At 36.8% G+C, this 25553-nt stretch overlaps 1 protein-coding gene across 1 annotated transcript in view; it reads left to right on the forward strand.

Annotated features, from left to right (window-relative positions):
- CDH18 (cadherin 18) overlaps window positions 1-25553 on the forward strand; it is a 2230955-nt gene that overhangs the window by 969894 nt on the left and 1235508 nt on the right. The gene's annotated exons all lie outside the window — the stretch shown is intronic.

The raw sequence follows: 25553 nt of genomic DNA on the forward strand, positions 1-25553 counted from the left end.
AATAGTGTTACTGAATGGACCAAATTGAACTCTGCATCTTAAGCGTTGGCCCCGAGTGAAAGTAGGCACGAGAAGACTTTTTGGAATTCACTTTATGCTTCTCCTGCATTATTTGTTGCCGTTCATGTCAGACGTGTTGCTTTTCAATAAGCCCATTCAATGATAAATAACACTTAAACACTTTGACTTCTTAGCCTTTGGGTCTTTTGAAATGGTAATTGTGAGTGTTACCTATGCAGGTGTGACCCGCCCAAAGTCTAGACCAGCAGGGTCCCAGATGCCATCAATACGCAGTGGTGGCTCACCGAGGGAGTGCTATGGGGCGGTGTGGCGGGGCAGGGGAGGGGCAGGGTGGGGGGGGGTAGTGGAGTCCACCATACGACAGACAGAAGTAAGGTAAGTAATTAAGGGGCATATTACCAACAACTAGCGATAATTATCGCTATGTTGGTTTAGCGGCGGTGTTTGTATCACCGAGCTGCGGCGATTTTTATCGCTTAGGAGCCTTGCTGTTATCAAGGTTTATCTCCTAAGCGATAAAAATCGGCCGAAATGCATGAATATCGCTGTAAAGTCAGCGATCTTCATGCATTACCGAGCAAATGTTCTTAGCCATGTTATCCACCTACCATTGGATAACATGGCTAAGAACTGCTCAGGGGCAGGTGTTAGCTTTTGGAGATATTCGCCCTTAGCGCGAATATCTCCAAAAGTTGGTAATAGGAGATAGCGATGTTAGCGACTGTTTCCAGTCGCTAACATCATGCCACGCCCACTTTGCATGTCATTAGTGATAAATATCACTGACATGCAAAGCGGGGCCCAAGATGGTCGCTATCTCCTACTAGCGGTCGCTAACTGGTATTAGCGACAGCTAGGTAATAGGGAGATAATTTTATCTCCGCTTTCATGGCTTTTAAAGCCAAAAAAGCAGAGATAAACCCCCTTGATATGCCCCTAAATATATAAAACTATTTACCTTGCGCACGCTGCATCGGAGTGTATCAATAACATATGATTTTAAAGAATCTGCTGCAGTGTTCCTTTTGCATTCAACTTTCGGGCAGCAATAAAAATGTCACGATGACACTTGTGATTAATGTTCCTGCTGGAGAGAGAGATCAGAGTTTTATCTAGTGCCTGTTTTAACTCACCATAAAGTAGCACATGCCTGCTGCAAAGAACAGAACTGCATTTTATGTGGACATCTGAGTGGATAAGTGAAGCCAGCCAGGACCGGCACTTTTAAACAAATGAAATGTATTTGAGAGAAGGGCTTAGGAAGCAATGAGAGGCACTTTTGCTGGGTTATAGTGAGGGAATCCAAGGAAGGGTTCATATTGGGGGAGGCCAAAAAAGATTGTCACACCAGGCACCACCAGAAGTCCATAGCACTAATAAATCAACACAAATGGGAGACCTTAGTCAAGTAAATATTAGGAGACTCCTGGCTGTCCTCACAAAGACAACTACCAGTAAAAATGCTATTACTTCTCTCACTAATAATTCAGTGAGAGACAGAAAGATTTTTTTTGGGGGGGATGGCAGATTTGGATATGCCTGGTATGGGAACTGTGATTGTACATCAAGTTATAATTCTATAGGGTCATACATTGCTAATAATATATTGCTATGGTGTTCATTGTGTCTGCTTGGATTTGCAAGTCAGCAATATGTGAAAAGTATGTCAGTTTTGCAGGAAAGAGAATAATAGGAAAACTGAAAATGTTATCAAAGTCGAGATTGCTAAGGAACTTTAACAACAACAGGAAGTACGCTGTTCCCCAAGGTAGAGTAGATTGGGTGTAACCAAGCAAAGCAATGAAAAGGGGAGACACCAACGAAGGTAGGGGAATCCCCCTTTCGGAACCTTACCACTAATGTGGGCCGAGAGCCCTTCTAAACATTTAATCTCAGGATAAGAAAATGCCAGAGGACCTCCTGTTTCACAAGTATGTCTCTCAGTTTGCCTTTAAAACAAAGGTCCACCAGCATAATTTGCTATATTGTCACGATTTTCCAGTTTTTTACTGAAAGCAGATTGAGCGAAATAGTTCAAACGGTGAAATAATGTAGTGTATATGGAGTGAAGAAAGTTAATAGTATCAGCTCATTTATTATTTTTAATTTTTATTATTGTTATTAGTATTAAATATTTTCAAAAGTCGCAATTATGCAGTGGTTATAGAGCAGAGAATGATAATATTATCAGCATACTCTTACATGTGTATAATAATACTATCAATATTAAAACATACCAATACTACTACTACTACTACTAATAAATAATAATAATAATAGTAGTAATAATACCTCTATTACTACTACTATTACTACTACTACAACAAAATATACTACCAATAATAATAACACTAATACTACTAATAATACAAATATTAATACTGACAGTACTACTACTGCTACTACTACTAATAATAATACCAATAATACTACTAATAATAATAATGATAATAATACCAATACCAGTACTACTACTATTACTACTACTACTAATAATAATAACACTACTACTACTGCTACTACTACTACTACTACTACTACTAATAATAATAATAATACCAATACTAATACAAATTATTACTACTAATAATACTCCTACTACTAATTATAAGAATAATACCAAAACTACTACTACGACTAATAATAATACCAATATTAATACTACTACTAATTTTAATACTACAAATACTACTACTACTAATAATAATAACACCAATATTATTACTACTACTAATTATCATAATACAAATACTACTACTAATAATAAGTATTATAATAATACCAATACTACCACTACTACTACTATTATTATTATTATTATTTTTAGTAATAATATTAATAATAATAATACTATTAATACCAATACTACTACTTATATTTAATAATAACATTGCACATTTGTCTTTATTCATTGAGGTCTCAATTGAATTAGCTGATCAGGTGATTGTCATACAGAGCTGCAAAGAACTATGGGGTATATTCACAAAGACCCTGTTCAATGTTCAGGCCATGTGCATTGTAGGTTTTCTCCTACAATGTGTATACATTTCTGATATTAAAATGAATTACAAAGTTCCTTGTGTATATGCACACAAGCCTATGAAAACATACTTCCATGCACATATCAGCTCTGCACATATGCATGAGGCCTATCTTCCAAGAGAAAACACAAGGTAAGCTCAAAGGAAAAGCGTGTTAGGTGCAAATTATATTTACTTTGTAAGAATAACAAGAATTTGACGTTTTAAGTGATTCAGTCAGCCAAATAACTGAAGTATTATTTTGCTGAGTAAAAAAAAATCCTCAAACTGATTTGAAAATTATTCTCGAAAATGTATTTTTGTGAACGTTTGTCATAGCCATAATTGTACAAGAAAGACAATTTACCCATTTTAATAAGTACAATTTAAGAGCCATTTGCTTAAACGGCAAACACAAAAAAAAGCAACTTTTTGGATGGACACTGAAAAGGATTTTCTATTCGAGTCAGATGATAAAGCTATCTATTGTATTTTTTGTAGGGAAATGGGTAGTAGTCGTGGGGCAGAATAGACTGACTTCACCCAGAGGTGAGGGCATTAAGCATCATATTGTCTCCTATTTAAATGGTATCACTTGTGGATTTCTTTTTCTTTTTCTATCCATGATTTATTTTTGGGCAAGAGGATAAAGGTAATTAAGTGATGTTGCCATGCTTGAAATTGTGTTAAGTTTTGTAGAACATTTGGAGTATGTCACCAATAGAAATGTTTAAACTTGATTATGTTTTTCGTACCATGAGCGTAATTGATTTAATTTATGCATTGGCAAATGACTCCTTCTACAAAAATGCTAGTCAGTGATATTTTTTGGGCTCTACATTTATTAGCTGCGTTTTTTATGTTGAGCATATGTCGATTTGGGCCTAGATTTACTAAGAGTTCACGCAACACAGAACAGCAGTGGAATTTGCAGCGCTGTACTGTGTTGCTTTAACTGGAGAGAGTTGAATTGCTCCAAATGTACAAAGAAATGACACACTTCTGATCTCTCCACATGCTGTGCTACCTAAAAAACGATGGATTTGGGCCCAGATCTTTGGACTGGGGTGAATGTGTGACATTGATCCACATTCGGTCCATCACCTGTTTTGTTTGCAATACCGCCATAAGTGCGCTGGGGATGCTTAGACGTGGGTCCCAGGCACTCCACACCACTGGAGTCAAGCTAGCCGGGCTGATGAGAGGTGTTACCTCGAAACCGGTCCGGTCCTCGGATGCTTGATTCCGTTCTGGGAAGGATATGGCTTTTGTAGTTCGGACTGGACTGTTCCCATGGGGCACAGGGTCATAGCTGATTTGCATATCGCCATTGTCTAACCCAGGGTGGTGTGGAGTGCAAAAAAACGATGGATTTGGGCCCAGATCTTTGGACTGGGGTGAATGTGTGACATTGATCTACATTCTGTCCATCACCTGTTTTGTTTGTGCTACCTAGTGACAACACAGGCATCCTCTTTCCATGTGTGCTTCAAAAGGCAGCACACACAAAGAGAAAATACTGAGAAGTAAAACTATTTCTCCTTGTTATGCCATTCTCCAGCAGGCGAAACACTTTGGAGCAAACCAATGTCTACATCTGTTTGTCAATATGGATTTGTGTTAAAATACATGGGTGAATGCACCTGTGTGCAAATGCACTATCTATGAAATACCTACCTGACACAGAGTAACACAAGACATCGGTATGTGCTGTGTGGCGTTTCTTTTTCTTACAAAGTCAGGCAAATCGACATTTACATGTTTTTTTGACTATCAGAAAGGATTTTGCATTGGGGCCGCACCAAAAAAGTTATGTCATCCTGAGGCAAAGTCTGGGTCGGAGCATTCCTTCAAAAGGTTATGTTTGACGATACATTGTAAAAAGGCATAATATTTGCTGAATGGCAGGGCAGAATTTGACCAAAAAGTAAAAATTCAACCGAATTTTCATAGAAATTCCTGAATGCTTAAGACAGCTGGGTTGAGAGCAAGTGCAGGCATCCATTACCCTTGGGAACCGTGACAGAGGCTGCTCCCACCAATTAGGGCACTGCTCACGTGCTGGTTAACAGAACGTGAGCAGTTCTGGATTTGGTTGAAGGAGTTTGTTGGGGCCTGCACTGCAGTTCCAGCAGCAGATGAGGCCGGAATGAGGAGGATGTCTTCACCATTGTCAGGATCGGTAGGTGCATTTTTTTTTCTTTTTTTCCCTTTTGTTTGCCTGCCCCTGAATTCTAATACAATGACTTGCTTCCAAAGCAATTTGGCTCCACAATGGATGCCACCTGTAATGCATGGTTCATGCTCAAGACAGAAACACAACAACAATGACTCATAGAACAACAGTCACAGTGTGCATAAGCCTTCACCAGGAAAGTGCTACCAGATCTTACCGATATACATTTTATATATGGGTCTACTTCTTCTACAAAAGAAGTGACAAAATACACAGCATGAGGATATCACTGTCGAATTAATACTCACAAAATGATAGTATTAATTAAAATGGTTGAGTACTTACTGAGACTCCATATTGTGCAGTCCTGGTGAATTCTCCGGTCTGCTCAAACGGGATTCCAACAAAGATGTGGAAGGAACACACGTCGAAAAGACACCCCTAGAAGATCACATGTGCATCCCAGAAATGTGTCGGACATATTGAATATGGGCGACACAATCTTGGGACGCACATGTGATGATCTATCATTATAGACAGTAGGCGTCTATCAGGTGCTTCTTGTTGAGCTTGATTTGGCAGAGGCCCTCTAGTGCCTTGTGACATGCTGGATTCAGGGTCAGCCTTAACAGGTTTGTATCTCTCTTCTGGTGTTCCATTGGAGCTCTTTATCTTGTGGCGTTTTAAGGAGTTGTTCTGGGCTCATATGAGGTAACTTTTGTGATGGTGTGGCTTTTCCTATGTAAGAGCTCCACAAGTACCACCTCTGACCCTCCTTCTGGGGTCCCTCCGCAGAACGTTGTGGTATGACATTTCAGTGATGGTTTTGGTAAGTAGATAAACCTTGTATTCCACTAGTCCAATAAAACAGATAATGTTATAATATTGGGTCAGCTTTGTATGTAAATGTTTCCTTACAAAACACCTGCTTAACCTCTGCTTCGTAGCACATGAATTTCAATTTGATTTGTACTGAAGTATTGCTGTGTGCTGCTTTTGAAAACCTTGTTGCATCCACTTTTAGCGTTCTTACTCTGGACAGCATATGACATTAATCGGCGTAATGGCGCAGTACCTTTTATTGGTGGCCATTTGATTCAGTTCCTGGCCATCGGCATGTAGACTTTCAGTCTGCTTTCCTCATCTTGAAGTGTTTTATACCAGTTGGCATTGTGCTGAGGCTCACCTGTGTTAGCGTTGATTCTATACTTCGACATCAGCACACATGGCATGCACAAACAGCTTTCAGAACCATTGCAAACTCCCTGGAAGAGTCCTTTCAGTGTACGGGCTTCGGATCTCTTATCTTGTCGCCAGTGGTAGCACCCTGCCAGCCTAGGCACTTGCCAATAAGTATGTCATACAGAGAGTAATTGTACACTTCTTTATTCCACTACATGTAAGTCAGATCTCCCGATGCTAAGCCTGCCTTCAACACATCTCTCCAAATGCTACGTAACCGCCTACAGTATGCAGTTGGGACCAAATTAACTTCAGCGTTCCAGATTTATTGCCTATCTCCGAAGTCATCTCTTAAACTTGTCTGTTACTGAGTATCTTTCTTTCAATCTTCTGGTACAGGATCCAGAAAATGTGAACTCTGAGGCCTTTAAGATATCATAGAAGGCTAGTGGGTGAGGATTTTTTTTAACGCCGCACTCTTGGTTTTGGGATTCTGAGAAAATCTTATGTAGTTTCTTGAACACATCACAGTTGATTAAATTGTTGTAACGTGGACCTAGCAACTTGTTTCAAAATCATCCCCATAGTTATATGTAGAGCATTCTAAAATATAAAGCTGAGAATATGTTCTATGAAAACCATATCTTACTATCCAACTGTACTCAGTACTTTGTTTTTATTTTACTGCTCCATAGGGTACATCAAGCATGCTTCATTTCTTTTATGGTATTCCCAGTCTGTATATTTTTATGTATCTACCATATTTACCAACAAAAAACATATCTCCTATCAGCTATTCCTCCTCCTTTCTTGATCTCTTTCTGATACCTGCTCAATCTGCAGCACATACTCCCTTGCACTCAGTCTCCCTTTTATCACTCAAATGTGGATCCCACTAATAAACCCTCCTATATTGACTTCTCTCACTCATTCCTTCTCCTCATATCACCTATACTGTAAGTTACATTTCCTCTTCTTCTTTTTATATGTATGTAGTAATATAGCACAAACCTAGCTAGGAATCAATAGGGTGATGTCTGTGGCATACCACAAAATAAATGTGGATTAGAATGAGGGGCCCCCTTAGTCTCCTGTGCCCGACATATATTCAAAGTTCTTTGGATGAATAGGGGCCCCTCAGAATGGTTGGTGGTCTATTTGTACTGCAAGGACCTATGTTACTCCCCAGAGCACTATATATTACTTGTGTTAAAGTGAGAATATCTACAAGACTGTGTACATAAAGTCAAATTGCACAAGTGCAGTTCATAGAATACGTTTAACATTTCGCATGCACGGGGTGATTAAGTGATTTGCCAAGAATCACAAGATTTGGAGTCAAGTACGGAGTATGAGATTCAAACCTAGGTGCACAGGTTCCAAAGTCAACAGCTCTAGTCACTAGATGGCATCTCCTGCCCTTCTGTACAATTTAGCTTGGCTCTTTATTACCACTTAACCACATGCTAATGAATCCTCCTTTTAATATCCATTTTATGCTTCTTTTCCCTTCCTTTCATTTCTATATTCGCACAACTTATCTCAAATCAATACTCCATCGCCTCACATCTCTGGGACTTATCGAAATATGAACTTTACCTCTTTACAATCGGCTGCCTCTCATGCCAATTCTGATTCATGTGTTGTTACCTCCTAATTAAGCCCTTGAATGAACTGACTGTTACCACCTTTCCTTACCTTTCTTCTTCCCTCTCTTTCATGTCTCACTAGCTCTCCCTCCTTCACTAGTTTACTGTTGCAATGTACAACTTCCAATATCTTTTCACTACCTTCTTAAATCTTTCCTTTCTTCCAACTTATTATTCTATCAAAATCCCTTCACCCAGATACTGTCTCTTTCTTTCTCTTAGATTTTTTTTATCTCCAATGAGCACTTCAGTCTACTTAACCTGTTTATCTCTCTCATAAACCCCCAATTTAAGAATAATCCTACTCTTTGTGGTGAGACAAAATTTTGAGTTTTTAATTCTTCCTGCACTTATATTAACTGCACTACATTAAGTAGCCCAAAATCATCATAGTAGGTAGATATAGAGTTAGAGTAGCAAGTCTATACTTCCCTAAATAAGTGTACATTGATGACATAGTGGTAGCTGATCTTGTGAAGTTGATGTTTGCGCAGGTTAATATTAAAGCCTTTAATAATGTGCCATGCAACTTCATGCCCTCAAATGCTCAAAATACTGTTAGTAAGGCAGAACATAGACAAAAATGTGTTTACCTACTTACCATGAAATCTTAAATGTTATTCATCTTATGACAATCCTCTTGAATGTCTGACATAATATCGACGGCGAAAATATCAACGTCACAAATATCGGAGGCGGAATATTGATGTCAAGAATATAGAAGTCCTATCTACATTAAAGTAAGTACAAAAATATCCCCAAAAATATATCGTTGTAAACAATATTGCTGTAAAAAAAGTTTTTTTTAATGTTTAAAAATAATATTAAATTAAATAAATAATACACATAATTAAAATAGACATAGTTAAATATATGTTTAAAATTATAAGTGATAAATATAATGTTACAAAATTAAACATATACATATAAAATATAATATATATGTACTTAATAATATTTACAATTAATTACTCTAATAACTTATAAATTGTTAAAGACATTTTTATAAATTATAAATACTTACATACACATAGAACAATAATATAAATAAAATATCAAAACTATAAACCAAATTATAAAAAATAATTTTATATACATTATACACTACATTAACTAAAACACTTAGGGGCCCATTAGAATGTCGGGCGGATCGCCACCGCCCGCATGGTGGTGGCGATCCACCCGACATTTCCTCCTGCCCGCATCCAAATTCCCCCGCCGTATTACTATGGCGGAGGACCCCCGCGGACGGAAAGACCATCCACCAGTTTTCTGCCCGGTTGATGAATCGATTGGGTGGAAAAGCTGTTAATATGGTGGTGGTGTCTGGTAGACACCGCCATCCATAGTAAGATACATGTGGGGTTTTGCCTTTGCCGGCACGGAAAGGCGTGCGGTTTGAAACATTGGGGGCCCGTAGCGGGGTTCTGGGTGTGGGGGATGCACATAGGTACCCCCCTGCATTTCAATGTACAACGTGGCAGGCAATACTTAAAAAGTCTTAAAGTTGGGATTTTTCTCAGTTTAGGAGTAGTAGTAAAGTTAGGCCCTTTTATGTGTGTAAAAAAGAGAGAGACCCCTTGTGAACCAAAGCGATAAGGTACTCTTTACAAGTTAGAAAAAGTTCCCTTCAGACAGAATCATAAATGACATCTACACCATTATTAGTTGGAAGCATCTAATCAAGCAAGTTTTTATCTCTACACTTTTCTATTAAGGTATCTCAACCCAAATAATCAAATCGAATTCTAACACAGAAAGGTAAGGTATTACAAACATCTGTTTTATTAAAATCACAAAAAATAAAAAACAATGAATTCATATATTATTATAATATTAAAAATCAATACATTTACTATATTTCATAAACATTACTATAACATATATCACTAAATACACAGAACATAAAAGTACATTACAAACCCACATGAGAGAGAAAACACAATTTCAGACACTTAGATTTGTCATTATTTGTACATAGCCCCTATACATATGAAGGTCTTCTATTTATACAATCCCAAAACCGTGTTCCCACAGGAGTTATGTCACCAGTATAGCGTCAACGCATTTCGATGGTTATTTCATTTTTATTCCATCTTTATCAAGACATATGTTTGATTCAGTTTTCTCTATATTGTTCCCTGATTCTTATTAGTCCTTAAAAATGTAGGGACTTAGCTTCTATTTGTAAATCGTTGTATCTCTGTAGTCAGGTCAAATACTGTGAAAAGTCTATTTGAAATTCTAAGCTGCCGCCTTTGTATTTTATAGGTGACAATCGACAAACTATTATATTGTTGTATCAGTAGCTCAACTCATTAAAAGGCCAGCTGGCGCCCCTCTAAATCAGAGGTTGATATTACAGTTTGTAGAACGTGGCTCTTCACAACTTCGGAGGGCAAATACACCCTCCTCCTCAGCGTTGTGCTTCTCTTTTGTAGCCTTAGTCCTACAGCGTATGTCCTCTCCGTATGGATCTTTTAGGTACATAAACTCTGCTCCAAGGGGTTTCTCACTTTGCATGTGTGCTATACAATGTTTCACACATGCAACATCCAAAAAAAGAGGAGAAACAAACACATTTCTCCAAGTTACACATGCCTTGAGAAGGCACAGGATTTTAGAGCAAATCTTTGTCTACATTTCTTTATAGATAGGAATTTGTGTCAAAATCCTTGGGTGGTTGCATGGAAACACCCATGAAAGGCCCCTTTAAACAGAGTAATGCAAGGCAGTGCATTGTGCATCTTCACGTTACTTTTGGTTGCAAATCAACACAAAACTTAATTTGAATTGGAATGCAAATACCAATACAACACTTTCAGATTTGCGTTATTAAACTAAAGCAAACCAGATCCAAAGTCTTTATAAATATGGGACTCTATGTCTTCGGGTCCCCCTTTCAATATAGCAGATGGTAAGAAGGGAGAGAGGTCATTACGGTAACAGGTGCATACTCATATTAATGTCTCTGCAAAGGCAGCTCCAGGCACCTCACAGGTCTCTTACACACCAGTTATGTTAATAGTGTCACAGAACCAGAGGCTGAAAATAAACTTTACAGCCCCAGTAGTGCAAAATCTCTGACCTGATTCTTAAATTTCTATTCTTTCCTACAGGTAGGATTATCAGTGTCCCTCAAGTTTACTTCATGGCATATTCTTAAAGAGCCCAGCAGTTCGGACTGTGAATATTGTCCATTTCCTCATTTCTTACCTCACTGTCCAAAATGCTGTCTCTGTAGACCTCATATGTTCATCTGCAGTAGCTCATCTGGCTCCCACACTGCAGCTGCTTTCACTGCAGCACGTGCATCCCAAACCAGTTTGTCTCCCTCTGTAGTGCAGCCTTCCAGTCATAGCATAGCATAATTTCATCAACGGCAGCTCACCCAGCTGGAATCAAATAAGCAATTCATTTTCCCTTCATCACAGCCTTTATGCCCCAGGCCAGCATATCTCTCTCCATGACACGATCTTCACATTATTGGCCTGCAGTCTGTCTCAAGTGGCTGCCCCGTTGATGCGTAATCACAGTAGATCATAGCCACAATCCCTTCTCACTCCTGCACACTATGTGGATTCTGAATTTTCATTCGCCCAGGCAAAGGTTTTAGTTCCACTGGTGGAATTAGAAGAATTTGGGTAATTCCATGAAAATCTTGTAACATTGAACTACTGAATATGCAAAAGTCTAGTGCTTCGCCAGCGGAAATAAATTATGCAGTGGTTTGTAAAGTTTAGATACCACTGCATACCAGCCACTCGGTGCCCGTACAAATTAAAACTGCAGACTATGCAAAGGTACCGGGTGGAATTTGACTGTTCTATTTTCATAAGGGCAAAATGCATCCTCAAATCCATTTCTGGACACAAGTGTGCATTTTGCGCCATGAATTATATAACCAGATGTCCAGGCTGCCCCATTGCGTAGTTCCGTGGAATCAAACTTTGCCAATCTCACCCCCTCTAAATCATCATTAGCAATATTTGGGCTTCACCTCCTATCATCTCATATCTCTACAATCCCTCCAGGGTGAAGTAAGGGGCATTTACCCCAATGGCTCATGGAGCTTTAGCAAAGAGTGACCATGTTGGTTGCCTCCTAGATCTGCCACCAACACGATCTGCTTTCCTAAAACCAATCTTCTTTTACCTTCTTTTCAGTGTGAGATATTTTAATGGTCTTTGATAGAAATAGGATCTCTAATTGGCAGTGGTTTGCACCCTACCCTTGTAGGTACTCTAGTAAGGGTAAGGGAGTCACACAGCTAAGATAAGTCCTGCTCACCCCCTTGCTAGCTTGGCACAAGCTTTCAGGCTTATCTCAGAGTCAATGTCTGAAGTATTTGTACACACACACACACATAGTAACACAGTGTGTCCACAAAAGTAGTCCACATCAGTTTAGAAAAATAGCCAATATTTATCTGAATAAAACAAGACCAAAACGACAAAAATCCAACACACAAGTCAAAATATCACTTGCTAATAGATTAAGCAACAGAAATCAATGGCTGTCTCTGTTTTAGCACAAAGTACCTTAGATCCATAAGAAAACAAAGACAGTGCAAGGCGTAGGGGAGGTGAGGTGAGGTGCTGAAAAAGCAAAGTGATGTGTTGGTTCCTTACTACACAGGGGAGGTGATGAGTTGGTTCCTTACTGGCTGGTGAGGTGATTTGTCACTTTCTTTCTGCTAGGTAGGGGAGGTGATGCAAAAAACATACAAAAAAACAGAGGGTGAGATGTTAAAGGATCCTCTTTGACCTCCCGCTCAGTACTTAAATCACAAAAAGGAGGATAATAGTGACATTGTGTGACGGTGGGTGAGTGAAGTGGGAAAGGCACCAAACTTGTAAAACTGCCATCACACAAGGCAAGCTGTGTCGTGCTTCATCATAGGGCTTCTAACACCCCCGTGCCTACCCAACGCTGGAGGTGGGGCGATAGGGAGGGGAAGACAACACAACATACAGTGCCAGATCACAGGCGATAAATTGTGCAGCAAAAGTGATATAAAACTTGTCTCTGGGAATCCTTTAATTTTAGGTACCCGGTCCAGTTTTAAAATTAAAATGAAAAAATGTGAATGCTAGGTTGGGGAGCTTATAATGAGACTCCAACCCCTTCACTCTGCATTAGTGTTGACATGTTTCAGCCGGCAAATACCAATTCCTCAGGACTCTCACACTATGATCCCTAGGAGCTCACCCTCCCTTCTATTGATCCAGAAGAAAAGGGGATGTCACCTTTTGTAGAGCTCCTCACATTTGGAGAGGAACCTATAAAGTGATTAAAACATAAAACATGTGAAGTGTTACGTGCAGTGCCCTTCATACCACATATTGTAAAAACACTTGTGGTGCCTCAACTCCGCTCACTCATAACCCACACTTATATATATATAGGCATTCCTCATCCCCCAAGTTCGGGGTAGGGGTAGTTTTTCTCTCAATTTTTATCTCGCCCAAATCGTGTTTTATGACACAAACATAAGCACTCAGTAACACAATTATTATTGTGCACACTCCCAATTATCTGTTAATAAATTGCATCAACATGCACTCAAGCATCACAGAAGCCCAGAGACATCACATTCAACCTGTGCAAGTTTAGTCAAGAAACTTACAGAGTTTATTTAATTTTTAAACCTGAACTGGTGGGGGAGTGAGAATAACTCCCTTTTAGCACTCTCTGTTGGAGAAATAATAATAAGAAGAAGAAGTTAGTACACTCCATGGCAAAGTGAGTGAGGAATGGACTAGATCGATATAAGTCTTCATATGCCACTAAGATCATACTGTTCCCAAAACAAAAGGGGAGGAATATAAATCTAGAAGGGGGCCAACCTTATAGTGAGGGAGGTTTGCATAACTGAAAAATGTTGTCATTATCAATTAGATGTTAAGTATGGATTAAAATAATTCCCATTCCTAATAAAAGATAGGAAATGTGCTCATTTAAACGGTTAAATATTACTACTCTGGAACTCCACAGTTAATACTCATTTCCAGTTGGGAATTGCTACAGGAAGACACTCATTAGCATATAGTCATATCATATGCCAGTTAATGTTCAAGGGTTATTGAGGCTATTCCAGGGGAGATCGTCATTTAGTCCCCTGGAAAAGCTCTATGCTCTATAAATCAATTTCTGTTCTCTTATAAATAGGGCTCTTTCTGGATTACCCCAACTCATGTTGATATTTGGTTTTTCAATCACTGTCCAGAAGAAATCCTCGGCCGAGTGATTCTCCCCCTCAAAATGGTTAGTTAATCTACTCACACTCCGTTGACATCGAAACGTGGATCTGTGCTCCATAATTCTCGTTTTTACCCTTCTAGTTGTCATGCCCAGGTACACTAGACCACAGGGGCATTTCAGCATGTAAACGACAAAAGAAGAATTACAATTAGTATGTCTCCTTTGCTCCCACGGGTAGGTCAGCTCAACATCTATTGTCTTTGTGTTAGCTGTCAGATGGCACACATCCCACATCTTGTGTGACCAGATACGGGGGGAGGAACCCCATCAGATTTTCTCCCCCTAAGCCCACTTGTCCCTTGCTGGTATTTCTCGGTCTCGTAAGCACCAGGATATCTTTAATATTCTGGCTCTTCTTGAATGAGAAAAGGGGTTTCTCCAAAGACAGGAGATTGAAATTTAAGATCCTTCAAATGCGTAAGATGATCTTTTGAATACTGCTTGAGGCTGTGTTGAATGTTGTGACACAGACTGCTCTCTCTGAAGATGGTTTTTCGTTTGACTCGAGGAGTGCTTCTCGTTGGCAATTGCTCTTTTCTTAGCCCTTTTTACAATTCATGGGGGATAATGTCTTTGTAAGAGTTTCTTTTGCAGGGACTATGCTTCAGCCCGATAATCAATTAGATTGGAGCAAAAATTGTCCCTCAGGGAGGTTCTCCCTAAGGGACTTAGGTTGAAAGCTTTTGAATGAAAGCAGACTGTTCCTATCTGTTGGTTTATGGAACATTTTAGTATGTAAGCCTCCTCCTTTTATGAAAATCATAAGGTCCAGGAACGGTAGACTTTCCTTGGTGACGGTGGAGGTGAAAAGGAGTAAGGGATTTCTACTGTTGATCCAGGTCAGGAAATTGGTAATCAGACAAAATATCGAAAAAAAATATCGTAAAGACAAAATATCGAAGAAAAAATATCGAAGGTCAAAAATATAGGGAAGCAAAAATATCGGATACAAAAATATCGTAATAGGTAAGTAAGTAAAAATATCGAAAACAATAATATCGTTTGACAAAATATCGACAATACAAAATATTGTGTAGTAATGGAATTAATCAATAGTATAGGAAAAAGTAAAATAATTGTACATAAAATGTTGTTAAAAAGGTGTCTCCTTAAAAAAAAAAATGTTAAAAAAAAAAATAATCTTTTAAAAACATATCTAGGTTTAGGATCGGGTAATTGGGTTTATAGGGGATAAGGGTGGGGAGTGTATTAAAATGTATGTAAAATAACCTAAAATAATAAAAATATGTAAAAAACATTTTTTACATTTTTTTTTGTAAATTAATATAAAAAAATATTAAATAATAGATATCTAGTTCTAGGAGCGGGTTATTGGGTTTATAGGGGATAAGGGTGGGAAGTAATTTAATAATAATTAATTAATATATGTTAGTCAATATTTTTTATTTATACCTAATTGGTAATTAATTAAAATTATTTAGTTAATTAATGAAGATCATATAGTACATATAATTAATTACTAATTAATTGGTAATAAATTAATATTAATTTGTTAATTATATTAATTAGGTTAATTTTTTTAAAAATATATATTTTATTTTAGTGTTAATTAAATTGTGAAAAATAATAATAATTATTTAAATTCTTTAATTACAGCTAATGAGTTCATATATTAAGGTTATTGTTAATTAATCATTAATTGGTAATTAAATAATAATAATTAATTTTGGGAAAAGGATTTTTTGGAGGGTTCTTGGTCAGTTTTCTGTTTTTGGGAAAAGGGGTATTTTTTGGGTTTAGGGTCAGTTTTCAGTTTTTGGGTAAAGGGGTATTTTTTGGGTTCAGGGTCAGTTTTCAGTTTTTGGGTAAAGGGGTATTTTTAGGGTTCAGGGTCAGTTTTCAATTTTTGGGTAAAGGGGTATTTTTAGGCTTCAGGGTCAGTTTTCAGTTTTTGGGTAAAGGGTTATTTGTTGGGTTCAGGGTCAGTTTTCAGTTTTTGGGTAAAGGGTTTTTTTTTTGGGTTCAGGGTCAGTTTTCAGTTTTTGGGTAAAGGGGTATTTGTAGGGTTCAGGGTCAGTTTTCAGTTTTTGGGTAAAGGGGGTATTTTTTGGGTTCAGGGTCAGTTTTCAGTTTTTGTGTAAAGGGGTATTTGTTGGGTTCAGGGTCAGTTTTCAGTTTTTGGGTAAAGGGGTATTTGTTGGGTTCAGGGTCAGTTTTCAGTTTTTGGGTAAAGGGGTATTTGTTGGGTTCAGGGTCAGTTTTCAGTTTTTGGGTAAAGGGGTATTTGTTAGGTTCAGGGTCAGTTTTCAGTTTTTGGGTAAAGGGGTATTTGTAGGGTTCAGGGTCAGTTTTCAGTTTTTGGGTAAAGGGGTATTTTTAGGGTTCAGGGTCAGTTTTCAGTTGTTGGGTAAAGGGGTATTTGTTGGGTTCAGGGTCAGTTTTCAGTTTTTGGGTAAAGGGGTATTTGTTGGGTTCAGGGTCAGTTTTCAGTTTTTGGGTAAAGGGGTATTTTTAGGGTTCAGGGTCAGTTTTCAGTTTTTGGGTAAAGGGGTATTTTTAGGGTTCAGGGTCAGTTTTCAGTTTTTGGGTAAAGGGGTATTTCTTGGGTTCAGGGTCAGTTTTCAGTTTGTAGGTAAAGGGGTATTTTTAGGGTTCTGGGTCAGTTTTCAGTTTTTGGGTAAAGGGATATTTCTTGGGTTCAGGGTCAGTTTTCTGGTTTTGGGTAAAGGGGTATTTGTAGGGTTCAGGGTCAGTTTTGGGTTTTTGGTGTACAGTTGTACAGGGTAAAAATATAAATAATTTACATTCAATCAATTAAAGGAAATTACAAATATATAACATTACACCAACTCTAATTTACTGTAGACTGCAGTTGGAATATTATTTAATAATTAATTAGTGTCCAGCACCTATTAAAATTTAATGTAGACTGGAGTAGGACTATTAATTATTATCTATTTAGTGTGCAGCACCTACTCTAATTTAATGTACACTGGATTTGGTATATGAATAATTACATTATTAGAGTCCAACATATACTCACATTTAATATACAGTGAAAAATTATTAATAAGATTGTTACTTTCTAGTAAGATAATGATACAAATAGTTCAACATGATTGTAGAAAAAATTTTTTTATTTATGTTTCGAAAATAATATTTTATTTCATACACATTTTTTTTAATTTACATTAGCTTTTAAAACAATTTTTTATAAACACAATCATAAACAACTATACAGAAGCATTATTATTTTGTGAACTCTTTTTACAAAAATTAACATTCTTTATTATCTCTTTTACATATTGTTATTTCAGAAAAAAATGTAGAAATATCACAAGTATTTTTCAATTAAGCTTTTTTCAGCTTCTTTTGTGAAGATCAAATATTTATAATATAAGTCACACATTTTTAACACTTTTTTACATTATTTTATTTTGTGACAATGTAGTTATATTTCTATACATTGTTAACATAAACATTATTGTTTTCATAATATCTAATTATTACATTCATGTACATATTTGTTAATTAAATCATTGTAGGATTAAAGAAAATATTTTTTAACAATAATATAAACATACATTTTTTTTTCCCTATTTTGTTAAGTATAGATATTATATTTTAAACTTGGGACTATTTTTTTGCATTTGGGTGCTTTATTTTGTAACCGGGTTAGGTCGTTTAGGGTTATTTGGAAGAAGGGCTGATCGCGGTTGGGAGACACTTCACGTCGCTTCAGGCAAGGTTGATTTTATATGTTTTATGTGTATTTTTATGATGTTTTTAGACTAGTGACCTTATATTTAGTGTTGTTGAATGTGAGGGAGTCATGTTTTAGATTTTGAAAACAGATATTTACCTATGGTATATACACGTAGTGTTAGTTAGTTAACTATTTATTTATAGAGTGAATTTAAGTCTTTTAGGGTATATCTAAAAGTTAAATCATCAATGTTAATATGTTGGTATCTAATTACTAGCTAATTAATGTGGGTGGGAATGTCTGTTTTCTATGTTTTTGTCATAGGTGTACGCTACATCGGAAGTTCCAATTTTTTTTTCAAGGAAGTGTTTGTTTGTTTCATTCAACACTGATTTACAAACACTTCTTTACATTTTTCGGGTTTCCAGGAGCGATTCTTTCTATTTTTCTAATTTTTCGTGTTTTTTATGGTTATTCGATGGCTCAGGACCACGTGGATTTCTTAATTTTGGAACAGTTGTATTTTTACATTTTTTTGGGGGTTAATTTTGCACTACATGGATTACTTTGGTGGAGAAGGACGTTATTGGATTGACAACATAATTGGTAAGTCATTGCTTTCTATTTTTGAGTGGGTGGGTAATGTCATATTTATTATGGAATTGTTTTTTACTTGTTATTTAGTTTTAATGTGTGCATATATTATAATAATATCTTTATATATTGCATACATTAAATACTTTACAAGCTCACGTTACAGATTTTTGCATACTTAGGTGATACTTTTAGTGTTTTATAACAGTTTGAGAATTATTTACAGTAGTGTTTTGGCTATGATGTTTAGGTATTCTATGCCTTTTGTATTAGGGTAAAGTTTTACTTGCTCTTCCAGGTACTTGTGCATTTGTTTATTTTGCTTGGATGTTTTTGGGACAAGTTCTGTTACAGATTGGTCCATTCTAAATTCTTGATAGCTCTGTTCTTTCTGTAGGCATTTAATGAAATTTTCTAGAGTAGGTTTGGTTCTGCCAGTTGATTGTACAAATGCATTGTGCCAACCTTCCACTGCATTGTTAGTTTTTGATTCTCCGTTAAGGGTACTATTGTACACGTTCCACCAGGGTATGAGAAATTTTGGATTTCGTCTGTGGCCAGATCTGTGGAGTCTGCCTACCCAGGTGTCTTCAAAGTAATCGAGAAAAGGACTTAATCTAGCTTCATTTTGTTTGTAGAATGGACTGTCTATAATAATGTTGTAATGTTCAGCTACATCTGTTACAGGGACATAGGCAAGTGCAATGAGTTTTTTGATTTGGAAAGCAAATGATGAATTTGTAGCATATTCGACACTTAGGGTAGTTTTTTGAAGGTGTCTCCATAAACACTGGTTGAAATGATAATAGCAGCCTTGAATGCAGGTATGGGGGTGGATTTTTAGAATAGTTGAGAGCATTGCATGCTCAAAATCAAGAATGATTTTTTCTGGAGAAAAATCATTAGTTTTTTGTTTTATTATATTTAATAATTCCATATATGTTGAATTATTTTTGTTTGGCAATAGTGCATATAGCAAAGGGATGTTGCAGTTGTGGTAGAGGCCATGTATTGTGTATAATTGGAAAAATGGTTTGGGACAGATGTTAAATGTTCCATCCATCATCCAATATTGGCTTTGCTGCAGTTTAACTAAATTCATATTGGTACCAAAAATTATAAGCCTTTTGTCATTGTTTTCGTTGTCATAAACTATAAATGGTTGTTTATTTAAAGTTATTATTTGGTTTGCAGTTAAATTTATATCTGATATGTTCTGGGAGATGGTGTTGTAGCAGTTGTAGCTTTTTTCGTTGGTGCTATAGTTCTTTTTAAGGACAGGATATTTGGCATTTGGGTTGTGTCTGTTTTTGGGATTTTAGGAATGGCTTCTTTTAAAATGACATTTGTTTGCTTTTGGGAACCTGTACTAGCTTCTTTTATATTTTCCAAAGCTGTTCTAACTTCTATTTCAGTAACATTAGGTGGATGATTGTGTTCCCTAGTATACAGTACTGTAGCTTCTCTAGTTGTTGCTCTTCCATAGCACTTGTTCGAATAATATTTACAACATTTCCAATTAACTTTCATGCCATATTGCTTTTCTTGTGTATACGTGTAACCCATGTAGCATAGTAATAGTTTTCCTTTTTGGCTGGTCACAAATTCGGCTCCTTCGGTCATTTTGTACTTTGTATATCTATAAAATGTATATATAATAGTTAATGTCAAATTAAATGTGATAAATAATCTATGTTAGTGATAAGTAGGAATGTTTATACTTACGTGTTTTAGAATTTACAGCAAAACTTAGGAGTTCCTTGCTTCTTTAGTTGGGGATAAATGGTTGTGATGTTGTTGTAGCTGTTATGAGAAACAGGAAAGTAGTATATTATTAATTAATGTTTAGGTACATTTGCAATGTTAGAGCTCATTTCTACTACAAAAGTGTATCTTCATGATTCACATTGTGAAGATACTTACATATTTTTTTAGGTTGGTATTTGGCAGTATAATTGTTTCTTCAGCTTCTGGAGAGTAGTTTGTAGTGTTATCTTAAAAAAATAAGGAACATATGTGTTAGAATAATCACCATGTTGGTAAGTTTTTTAATACATTATCTGGTAATTATGTTCTTTAATATACTTACTTTGTGATTAGTATCAGTATTATTTAGAATGTGGGGTTCTGTATTATGTCTGTATATCTATTCGCCGTGTTTGCTCTGTAAATAAACAATATATAATAGAAAATAATTAGAACAGTTATAAATGTTTGTATGGTTTTTCCACATTTATTTCAGTTGCATAATACTTACTTAGTAAAATGTATTCAAGAAATAGTACTGATGTCCTTAGTTCATTAGTAGTACAGTTTTCAGTAGTAGAATCTACAGAAAAAAAGAAATATGTGGGGCACAACTGATTATTTCTGTGTGTTTAGATTTATGTGCACATAATGAAACAATGTGAAATTACTTACATAGTTATTCGAATCTGTATTCCTATGCTTTGTTCACAGTTAGTTTGAGTAGAATATTCAGTAGTCGTAGTATCTAAAAAAATAGTTTTATATAATTATTTAGCATGTTAAGTAGTATGAATAGCAAAGGGGCACTGGGTATTTAGCAGGTAAATAAGTAGTAGTAGCAAATAATGCAGTTTCTATTTTATGTACTTACTTAGGAAAAAGTATTGTAGAAATAGTACTGATGTCCTTAGTTCAGTAGTAGTGCAGTTTTCAGTAGTAGAATCTACAGAAAAAAAGAAATATGTGGGGCACAACTGATTATTTCTGTGTGTTTAGATTTATGTGCACATAATGAAACAATGTGAAATTACTTACATAGTTTTTAGAATCTGTATTCCTATGCTTTGTTCACAGTTATTTTGAGTAGAATATTCAGTAGTCGTAGTATCTTAAAAAAATTAGCATGTTAAGTACTATGAATAGCAAAGGGGTACTGGGTATTTAGCAGGTAATTAAGTAGTAGTAGCAAATAATGCAGTTTCTTTTTTATTTACTTACTTAGTAAAAAGTATTGTAGAAATAGTACTGATGTCCTTAGTTCAGTAGTAGTGCAGTTTTCAGTAGTAGAATCTACAGAAAAATAGAAATATAGTGTGCAAAAGTCATTATTTCTGTGTGTTTAGATTTATGTGCACATAATGAAATAATGTGAAATTACTTACATAGTTTTTAGAATCTGTATTCCTATGCTTTGTTCACAGTTATTTTGAGTAGAATATTTAGTAGTGGTAGTATCTAAAAAAATTATTTTTATATCATTATTTAGCATGTTAAGTAGTATGAATAGCAAAGGGGCACTGGGTATTTAGCAGGTAAGTAAGTAGTATTAGCAAATAATGCAGTTTCTATTTTATTTACTTACTTAGAAGATGTAATAGTAGGTTGATAGTCTGGTTCTTCTAGTTGTTGTGCAGCAATTCGGATAGAGATGAATCTCCTTCAGTGACTTTTGGCAAGTAGTTTGTGCTTACAATTTCATTGCTTATATAGGGGAGTGTCAGTAGTAATTAGTTTGCTATTGGTTCATTTAAAAAATTAGGGTTGTGATTGGTTAGTTAGTATATTTGAATTTCAGTTGTGATTACTTTGTATTAGAAGTGAAAAACCAAAAATAATTCTAAAAGTATACAAACTAGCATAGAATATTTTTATATGTGTAGGTGATATAATTATACCAATAGGAAATATTTGATGAATTAATAGTGTGTCTATAGTATTAATGAAAGTAGTGTATGTTTATTTTGATGTGAAAACATATAAAACGTTAATTAATTATGTTAACAGATGCTTATAAAAAGTCGATATAGTTTATAATCCGATATTTATGTGCACGATATTTTTGAAGTCGATATTATAGTTAATGTCATTATTTTTTGTAGAAAGCGATATTTTTGTATTCCGATATTAATGTAGTCGATATCACAGTAAACGATGTTTTTGTATATCGATATTAAAAAATCGATATTTGTGTATATATGTAGTTAAGTATAGGAAGCCGATATTTTTGATTTCGATATATTTGTTCCGATATTTTTGTACATCGATATTGTGGATTTCGATAATTTGTCAGACATTCCAGGAAATTATCCAGTGTTTCTCTCTCCCCCTTCCATATCAGAAGGACATTGTCAATAAATCGCCTCCAGACTTTAATGTGATGAAACCAGGGACCTCCATGGGTATAGATGTACTGGTCCTCAAAAGCAGACATGTAAAGCCCAGCCAGGCTTGGAGCGACAACACTCCCCATGGAGGTACCATGGGTCTGGATATAAAAAGTCCCCTGAAACTCGAAGACATTTTTTGTTAAGGCGATTTTTGCCAGATGTAAAATAAATGGTCTGGGCGTGCTATATTCCCATTCCAGCGTATACAAGATGTCTTCAACCACTCTTAAATTCTCCATCTGTGGTATATTTGTATACAGGGACTCCACGTCAGGACATACTAGAAAATCTTCTGTAGGATAAAACTCCATGTCCTTAAGTAATATTAGGACCTCTGTAGTGTCCTTCAGATACGCAGGTCTAGATTGAACTATAGGTTTGAAAAATAAGTCACAAAATTGTGACAAAGGCTCCAGTAACGATCCCATCCCTGATACCATGGGGCTCTTGGGTGGGGGCCTGTTTGGTGTATGAACTTTTGGGAGGGTACAGAAATATGGAGTTACTGGTAGGGGTTGACAAAGAGAGGTGATGAGTCAGTTCCTTACTGGCAGAGGAGGAGATGCACCGATTCCTAACTGGCAGAGGAGGTGATGTGTCCGTTTCCGAACATGCAGCCTTGTTCCCTAGTGCGTGTCGGTTAAAAGTCGACACCCAGGGACAATGCGTCAAATATTCAGACGCGCTGTGACAGTGGTATTGCAGGCGCTGTGTAGATTTCACAGCCATAAGCAGATGCTGCCTTGATTCCAAAGTAGCAAAGCAGGTGCTGCTTTGAAGTTGGAGCGGGTGCCACGGATGTCGGTGACACAGTGCTCAGGACTCAAGCTGCAGTGATTTTTCTGACACACTGCAATGGCATGCTAGAGCCTGTCGTAAAAGCTGTGGTCGGTGTGTAGATAAAGCAAGCCATGGGAGTCGATGCCTGGATGTTCTCCCTAAGCTCACCAGGATACACTTCCAAGGGCCCGGGAACTGGATTTGGTACCACTTGGCAAGTCTGGACTGTCAGTAGAAGAGCCCAGGCACTGGTTGGGGAAGTCTTTGATGGCCCTGGGACTTCTTAACAGGAAGCAAGCTCAACTCAAGCCCTTTGAGGTCCTTGGAAGCAGTATACTAAGCCCAGAAGTGTTCTTATTTTGGGGTGTCAGACGTCCAAAACTCATTCCCCTTTCTGCCTTTGAAGTAAGAAACATTTACAGGAAAGTATTTGTAGTGCCCAAACCCTGCCTTTTCCTGAACTGTCTCCAAACACACTAAAGGGGGTTGGAGACAGCTTTGTGTGAGGACAGGTACAGCCATACTCTGGCGTCAGGGACAACTCCTCCCACCAATCTTGCTCAGAAAGGCACATTAGGCTGGTGATGGCCCATCAGGATATGCAAAGTACACTTCAGCTCTCTTTGTGTGACTGTCTAGAGTGAATGTACAAGAGCCCAACTGTCAGCCAACCCAGACATGTATTCCACAGACAGGCAGTGGCACAGAATGGTTATGCAAGACACTGCCCACTTTCTAAAAGTGGCATTTTCAAACAACCAATTTAAAAATCAACTTTACCAAAATATGTATTTTTAAATTGTGAGTTCAGAGACCCCAAACCTCAAATCTCTATCTGCTCCCAATGGGAAATTACACTCAAAAGATATTTCAAGGCAATCCCTATATTATCCTGTAGGAGGGACAGTGAAAAATGAAATTTGCAGTATTTCACTATTAGGACATGTAAAACATTGCAGCACATGTCCTATCTTTTAAATACACTGCACACTGCCCATGGAGCTTCCTTGGACCTACCTTAGGGGTGAGTTACATGTAATAAAAGGGATGGTTTGATCCTGGCAAGTGGTTGTACTTGCCAGGTCGAAATAGCAGTTTAAATCTGACCTCACAGATACAGGATTTGGAGGTCTGAGATGTTTGCAGGGCTACTCATGTGGGTGGCACAATCAGTGCTGTAGGCCCACTAGTAGTATTTGATTTATAGGCCCTTAGCACACCTGGTGCACTTTACTGGGACTTACGTGTGAATCAAGCATGCCAATCTTGGATAAATCAATCACCAATACGAGTTAGACAGAGAGAATATGCACTTTAGCACTGGTTAGCAGTGTTAAAGTGTCCAGAGTCATAAAGTCAACAAAAACAGATCAGACAAAATATTAGGCAGAAGGCAAATGTTTTGGGGATAATCCTGCAAAAAGTGCTCGGTCCAACAGTATTCGTTTCTGCATAGTAGTGACGTCATAAGCACTATAATAAGTTAATAAAACTACATGGTTTTCATTTCTTCTAACTTGCTTGTTATGCAGCACATCATTCCTCAGCCCATAGGTCTGTAAATAATAGGTGCTACTATTTCTCCATTTAGTGCTACTCAATTTACCAACTGCATAATGATGGAGGACTAAGTCATACCTCTCGGGATTCATGCCTATGGCTATCAGTTCATATTATAGATTTAAGGAGCTAGTGCTTCACCTAATTTGCCATCTTTCTTTAATTTAGCACAATGTGAAAACCCCTATTTTGTTTCTTTTCACAAGTTCTTGATAAGCGTATTCAAATAGTTTTTCCTATTGTCCTTATAAGACTCCACATATGTTAGTTGTGCTGATTTGTACAATTTTACTAATCTTCCCTGCGTCTATTCTATTCATTGTAGAAAATGTGGCAACGCTCCAGATTGTGTTAATAATCCTGACCTTTAAAAATCCTTAGAACCATACTGAGCGATGAATTAAGCAAGCAATTGTAATAACCAGATAAATGGAGCTTCACTCCCCATGAAGTATTTTAAGATACATACACGTTTTTTCTGCTCTACTTAATCATCTGTATTTT

The sequence above is a fragment of the Lissotriton vulgaris genome, chromosome 4_1, assembly GCF_964263255.1.
Source record: "Lissotriton vulgaris chromosome 4_1, aLisVul1.2, whole genome shotgun sequence".
NCBI classification, from domain to species: Eukaryota; Metazoa; Chordata; class Amphibia; order Caudata; family Salamandridae; genus Lissotriton; species Lissotriton vulgaris.